Genomic DNA, 7,560 nt, shown 5'->3' with positions numbered 1-7,560 from the left:
ATGCCTTACGACAGATGCTCTTTATCAAAGCGACCCGCAGGCCCCAGGTGCCAGGAGGCACCATTCCAGCATCAATCGGTAGATGTACACTGCATCAGCATCCTTGCTGATCTTCCTGCCTCAGGTCTCTCCCCTCTCCAGTCCATACTTCACTCAGTTGCCAAGATCATTTTTCTGTTAATCGTTTTGTGGATATTTCCCCATTCCTAAAAAATCTCATATGGTTGCCAAATTCCTCTCTGCACCAAGCAGAAGCTTCTCTCCATAGGCTTTGTCACCAAATTAGTTCTCTCCCTGCTCCTTATGCTCACTCCTCTCCCATTATGCTCCAGCTCACATGCTTTGCTCCTCTCCAGCCAACCTATTAACTATGCTTCACTCTCATCTCTCCCACTGCCAACCTTTTCCTCACACTCTCTCCAAGGCCTCAAAGTCCCTTCCCATCAACTCCTGCAGACCACGATTTTCTGAAATCGCATCTCCAGAAAGGCCCTCTCATCTCCCCACCCTATTTCCATTCATTCATGAATTCAGCTCATTCAATTGTATTTATTCATTTACTCACTCAATCATTTATTGAGTGCCTACTGTGTGCAGAACACTGTACTAAATGCCTGGGAGAGTACAATACAACAATAAACAGACACATTCCCTGCCCACATCGATAGACTCTATCACTTTGGCACTTTTTGTGGTATTAAGTACTTATTGGGTGCCAGGAACTGTAGTAAGCATTGGGGTAGATACAGGCTAATCAGGCTGGACACAGTGTTCTACATGGGGCTCACAGTCTTAATCCCCATTTTACAGATGAGTTACCTAAGGCACAGAGAAGTGAAGTGTCACTCCCTTTCTTAAACAACTCCAGTGGTTGCTTATCAACCTCCGCTCCAAACAAAAACTCCTCACTCTAGGCTTCGAGGCTCTCCATCACCTTGCCCCTTCCTACCTCTCCTCCCTTCTCTCTTTCTACCACCCACCCCGCACGCTCCGTTCCTCTGCCGCCCACCTCCTCACTGTCCCTCGGTCTCTCCTATCCCGCCGTCGACCCCCGGGTCACATCCTCCCGCGGTCCTGGAACGCCCTCCCTCCTCACCTCCGCCAAACTGATTCTCTTTCCCTCTTCAAAACCCTACTTAAAACTCACCTCCTCCAAGAGGCCTTCCCAGACTGAGCTACTCTTCTCCCTCTACTCCCTCTGCCACCCCCCCTTTACCTCTCCGCAGCTAAACCCTCTTTTTCCCCCTTTCCCTCTGCTCCTCCACCTCTCCCTTCCCATCCCCACAGCACTGTACTCGTCCGCTCAACTGTATATATTTTCTTTACCCTATTTATTTTGTTAATGAATTGTACATCGCCTTGATTCTATTTAGTTGCCATTGTTTTTATGAGATGTTCTTCCCCTTGACTCTATTTATTGCCATTGTTCTTGTCTGTCCATCTCCCCCGATTAGACCGTAAGCCCGTCAAACGGCAGGGACCGTCTCTATCTGTTGCCGACTTGTTCATCCCAAGCGCTTAGTATAGTGCTCTACACATAGTAAGCGCTCAATAAATACTATTGAATGAATGAATGAATGAAAGTGAAGCCCAAGGTCACATTGCAGAGAAGTGATGCAGTGGGATTAGAACCCAGGTCCTTCAGACTCCCAGGGCATGTTCTTTCCACTAGTCCATGCTGCTTTACTTCTGTATCTCCCAAATACTTTGGTACTTTTACCACATCCTTCTCCATCCTAGCATTTGTGTACATAATATGTATGGTATTTAAGTGCTTACTATGTGCGGAGCACCAATCTGAGTTCTGGGGTAGATACAAGGTAATCAGGTTATTCCATGCGGGGCTCACATTCTTCATCTCCATTTTACAGAGGGGGTAACTGAGGTACAGAGAAGTTAAGTGGCTTACCCAAGGTCACCCAGCAGACAAGTGGCATTGCGGGGATGAGAACCCACATCCTCTGACTCTCAAGCCTGAGCTCTTTCCACTAAGCCACGCTGCTTCTCATATCTTCATATTCTATTGTTTCCCTCTACCTAGTACTGATTTTAGTGTCTATTTCCCCTCCTAGAAGGTACGCTCCTTGAGGACAGGGCACATGTCTACTAACTCTATAGTACTCTCCCAAGCATTCAGTAAAAGGCTCAGAAAAGAATAAGGGCTCAATAAATATTATTGATTGATGATTCAGGAAAATTTTATTGCTCTGGTCTTGGAGAACTTTGAACTTTAACTCCTGAAGAACAGTAAAATGTAATAGTCTATAGTACTTACAAATGAATGTTCTTTTGGATCCAACCCTGATTTAATCATATTTAATACTAAAGATGGTATTTATTAAGTGCATACTATGTGCCTAGCACTGTGCTAAGGGCAGGGATTGTCTCTGTTGCCAAATTGTACATTCCAAGCGCTTACTACAGTGCTCTGCACACAGTAACCCCTCAGTAAATGTGATTGATTGCCGGAAGCACTATGCCATTAGCATGATCTCAGAGAGATTGTGAGTCCCCCTGAAGGATGGGGACTGTATGTAATTCCCACCTGGGTATTCATTCATTCAATCATATTTATTGAGAGCTTACTGTGTGCAGGACACTGTACTAAGTGCTTGGGAAGTACAATTCAGCAACAAATAGAGACAATCCCTGCCCACAATGGGTTCACAGTCTAGAAGCAGGGAGACAGACAGCAAAACAGATAAACAGGCATCAGTATTGTCCCCAAGCACTTAAAACAGTGCTCTACACACAGTAAATGCTTAATAAATACTATTTTTTAAAATTACATCTGCTAAGTGCTTACTATATGCCAAGCACTGTACTCTGTGCTGGGGTAGGTACAAGATAAACAGATTGGACAAGGATCATGTCACTCGTGTGGCTCAGGGTATTAATCCCCACTTTACAGATGAAGTATCCGAGGCATAGAGGAAGTGAAGTGATTTACCCGAGTTCTCACAGAAGGCAAATGGTGGAGGAGAGATTAGAAGTCAGGTCCTCTGATTCCCAGGCCTGTACGCTTTCCACTAGGCTATGCTGCATCTCTATTACTACTGTTTCTACAGGGAAGCAACCGAACAAGTCTCTTTGCATAGGATGCAATCAAGATCCACAGATGTGGTTCCTTAATGCATGCTCTACAGTGAGGATGATGAGAGCTTTTACCCAAATGGGAACTCAAATGCTGGGTCTTTTCTGACTGTGACTTCTTTTTCCTCTCACTCAATCTCTGTTTAGTATGCTAGCATTTCTTCCAAAGTAAAGCTGTATTCGTAAGTTTTACAGTACTGACTTGGGGATCTTTTGAAAAGATTCTATAAAGCAACACGGTCCAGTGGCAAGTAGTCAAGAGAAATCTGGAGTCAAAAGCTGGGTTCTACTCCCAGCTTCGAGACCATGGATGAGTGACTTCACTTCCCTGTGCCTGTTTCTCCATCTGTAAAATGGGGATTCAGTATCTGTTCTCCCTCCTGCTTAGGCTCTGAGTCCCTTATAGCCAGGTACTGTGTCTGATCTGATTAGCAGCATGGCTCAGCGGAAAGAGCACGGGTTTGGGAGTCAGAGGTTGTGGGTTGTTATCCCGGCTCCTCCATTTGTCAGCTGTGTGACTTTGGGCAAGTCACTTAACTGAGCCTCAGTTACCTCATCTTTTCAATGGGGATGAAGACTGTGAGCACCACATGGGACAACCTGATTACCTTGGATCTACCCAGCGCTTAGAATGGTGCTTGACAAATTGTGAGTGCTTAACAAATACCATTATTATTATTTTCGTGTGTCTACACCGACATGTAATGGACAGCTTGACAAATAGTGAGTGCTTAACAAATGCCACACATTATTATTAAAATAAAGCTCTAAATCCCTACTTATGGGATGTAGTCAGGAAAAACCAGACTAAAATTAAAGGAACTCAGAGACTACAATTTTTTATGTGCAGTACATGTAGGATGTTTGGTGATAAATTCTGGGGTGAAATTTTAGACATCTGTCTTGGAGCACAGTCTCGGGAATGCTGCTGAAAGAAAGTCCTTTGTCTTCTTGGATTGGGAATCTGAAAAAAAAAAAAAAGGCTGATAAAGACTGGCTGCCATTTGTAAGAATTCTGCATTTAGGTCTAGAGGAATAAATGGGTCTGATTGCTGTGCACTGAGAAAACTTTAAGGCCAAGCGTTTTTTTCAGTGCTCACCACTTGAAGATAAACTTTCACTTCAGAACACGTGTGAATCAAATTAACCCTTGGCATGATGGGCTCAGAAAGGCGTGTCAAAGGTACAAGGCAGCCCTGTTGGAGAAATCAAATAAAGAAGCTAAAGGACCTCATCGATCAAAGCCCTGCTGGGCAGAACGATAATGGCTCGGGGGGAATTACCTTTATGACTCACTTGAGGCTGAGCCTCTCATGACTTATGGACCACTTTTTCCTCTAATGGAAATTATCTGTAGGAATGATGTACAGTAAACCAGTCTGCCACCTGCACCTATGTTCTTATTCCTCCTTTTCCCGAGGCAGTTCTCCTTCTTTGCCTATTTAGAGACCGGGATAGGTGAGTGTTAAGTGGAGGTTTTTTCCCCTACGATCATGATATAGACACAGAATATAGAAACAGAATTGGAGGACTCTGAAAAGCCATTTTGCAGTGGTGGTGGCCTAGGTGGTGGAAGGGAGACTTACAGTTCTCAACTCTCAGACCTCTCACCTGCCTTCAACACTGTCAAACACCCATTTCTCCTGGAAATATTATAAATATTATCCAGCCTTGGCTTCACTGACACTGTCCTCTCTTGGTTGTTCTCCTATCTCTCTGGCTGCTCATTCTCAGTTTCTTTCCTGGACTTCTCTTTCTCCCACTCCCTATGGTAGTCCTCTGAGGCTCAATTCTGGGTCCCCTTCTATTCTCCATCTACAGCCACTCCTTTGGAGAACTCATTCACTCCTATGGCTTCAACTACCATCTGTATCCAGATGGTTCCCCAACCTACATCACCAGCCCTGATCTCTCTCTTCTACAGTGTAGTATTTTCCTCCTGCCTTCAGGACATCTTTACTTGGATGTTCCACCAGCACTTCAAACTTAACATGTCTAAAACAGAACTCCTCATCTTCTCTTATAAACCCTGTCCTCCACCCGACTTTCCCTTTACTGTAGATAGCATCGCCTTCCTCCCTCCCTGTCTCACAAGCACTTACCCTTGGCATTCTCAGCTCATCTCTCTCATTCAACCCACGCAATTTGTCCCTAAATCATGTTAGTTCAGCCTTCACAACAGCTAAAATCCTTCTTTTCCTCTCCATTCAAACTACCACATTAATCCACATGCTTAGCCTATCCTGCCTTGATTACTGCATGAGCCTCCTCGCTGCCTCCCTGCCTCCTGTCTCTACACACTCTAGTTGATACTTCATTCTACTGCCCAGATCTTTTTTCTATAAAAATGTTCATCTGTGTTGCCCCACTCCTTAAGAACCTCCCAGGGGTTACCCATCCACCTCTTCATTCAACAGAAACTCCTTAAGAACAGCTTTAAAGCACTCAATCACCTTTCTCTCTGTTACCTTACCTCTCTGATTTCCTACTACAGACCAGCCCACACGCTTTGATCCTTTAATGCCAACCTACTTACTCTCCCTTAATCTTATCTATCTCACCTCTGACTCCTCAGTCATATCCTGCCTCTGTCCTGGACTGCTCTCTCTGTTCATATCCAATAGAGGATCACGCTCCTCACCTTCAAAGCCTTATTAAAAGCACACCCCCTCCAAGAGGCCTTCCCCAGCTAATCCCTCATTCTTTCTTCGCCCACTGTGCTTCTGTGTCACCCTTGCACTTGGCTTTACACCCTTTATTCTCCCCTCCCTCTCTCTCCCCTCCCCCATACCCCCCAAACGTGGCCTAGTGGCAAGAGCACGGACTTGGGAGTCAGAGGTTGTGAGCTGTAATCCCTACTCTGCTACTTGTCTGCTGTGTGACCTTGGGCAAGTCGCTTAACTTCTCTGTGTCTGTTACCTCATCTGTAAAATGGGGAATGAGAATGTGAACCCTACACAGGACAACCTTGTAGCTACCCCAGTGCTTAGAACAGTGCTTGGCACATAGTAAATGCTTAACAAATACCATCATCATCATTATATCTAAAATGTATTTATGTTAATATCTGCCTCCCCCTTGAAAGCATGAGCTTGTGGGACTGTATCTACTAACTCTGTTATATTGTACTTTCCCAAGTGCTTAATATAGTGCTTTGCGCAAAGTCAGTGCTCCATAAATATGATTGATTGTGAGACTTTCCAAAGCCCAATCAATCATATTTATTCTTATTTTTGATAGTTGATTATTGAGTACCTCCTGGATGAGTGGACAAAATCTCACAGTTTTTTGAAAGGATTTTTCTGAATCCAGCAATAAATCTCTAACATTAGTTGACAATCACTGACCTTGCTAGCCAGATAATGGTGAAGCGGGAAAACTACTATATTCCTTATAATAGTAATGATAATAGTACTTATTAAGCATTTACTATGGGCCAAGAACTGTACTAATGCTGTGATAGACACTAGATAATCGAGTCTTACATGAGGCTCACAGTCTAAGTAGGAGGGAGCCCAGTTCCCTCTAGGTGAGAGGACTGAAGCACAGAGGAGTTTAGTGACTTTTTCAAAGTCACACAGTAGGTAAGTGCTGGATCCAAGATTAGAACCCAGGTCCCCTGAGTCCTAAGCCCATGCTCTTTACAATAGGCCACATTGCTTCTCTGCTTGTACAGTTCACCCTGGAAGTGAAAAGTGATGCTAGATTTGTTCTGTAGGATTCTATTATCATGTGGGCCTCTTGATTAGCTATCATTCCACCCAACTGACAGCTGCTTCTTGCGGGTAGAGGAGCAGCATGGCGTAGAGAGAAGCAGCATGGCAGAGTGGATAGAGCACGGACCTGGGAGTCCGAAGGTCATGGATTCTACTCCCACCTCTGCCACTTATTTGCTGTGTGACCTTGGGCAAATCACTTTTCTGGGCTTCAGTTCCTTCATCTGTAAAATGGAGATTGAGACTGTGAGCACCATAAGGGACAGGGACTGTGTCTAACCCGATTTGCTTGTATCCATCCCAGACCTAAGTATAGCACTTGGCACATAGTAAGCACTTGAGAAATAACATCATTATCTTATTATATTGGCAGTTTTATGACCCTGCCTCCCCCTCACTGTTAGCCCGGTGTCTCCTCCTGTATGTGAGAGGCAGATATAGAGATAGGAAAATCTCAAAGTATAATTTGGAAGTCAGGTGGATATGAGAAGCAGTGTTGCTCAGTGGAAAGAGGACGGGCTTGGGAGTGAGAGGTCATGGGTTCAAATCCCGGCTCGGCCACTTGTCAGCTGTGTGACTGTGGGCAAGTCACTTAACTTCTCTGTGCCTCAGTTACTTCATCTGTAAAATGGGAATTAACTGTGAGGCTCACGTGGGACAAACTGATTACCCTGTATCCACCCCAGCGCTTAGAACAGTGCTCTGCACATAGTAAGCGCTTAACAAATACCAACATTATTAATGAATGTCA

Source organism: Ornithorhynchus anatinus, chromosome 1 (genome assembly GCF_004115215.2).
Source record: "Ornithorhynchus anatinus isolate Pmale09 chromosome 1, mOrnAna1.pri.v4, whole genome shotgun sequence".
Lineage (NCBI taxonomy): Eukaryota > Metazoa > Chordata > Mammalia > Monotremata > Ornithorhynchidae > Ornithorhynchus > Ornithorhynchus anatinus.
This window is presented reverse-complemented; position numbering follows the sequence as displayed.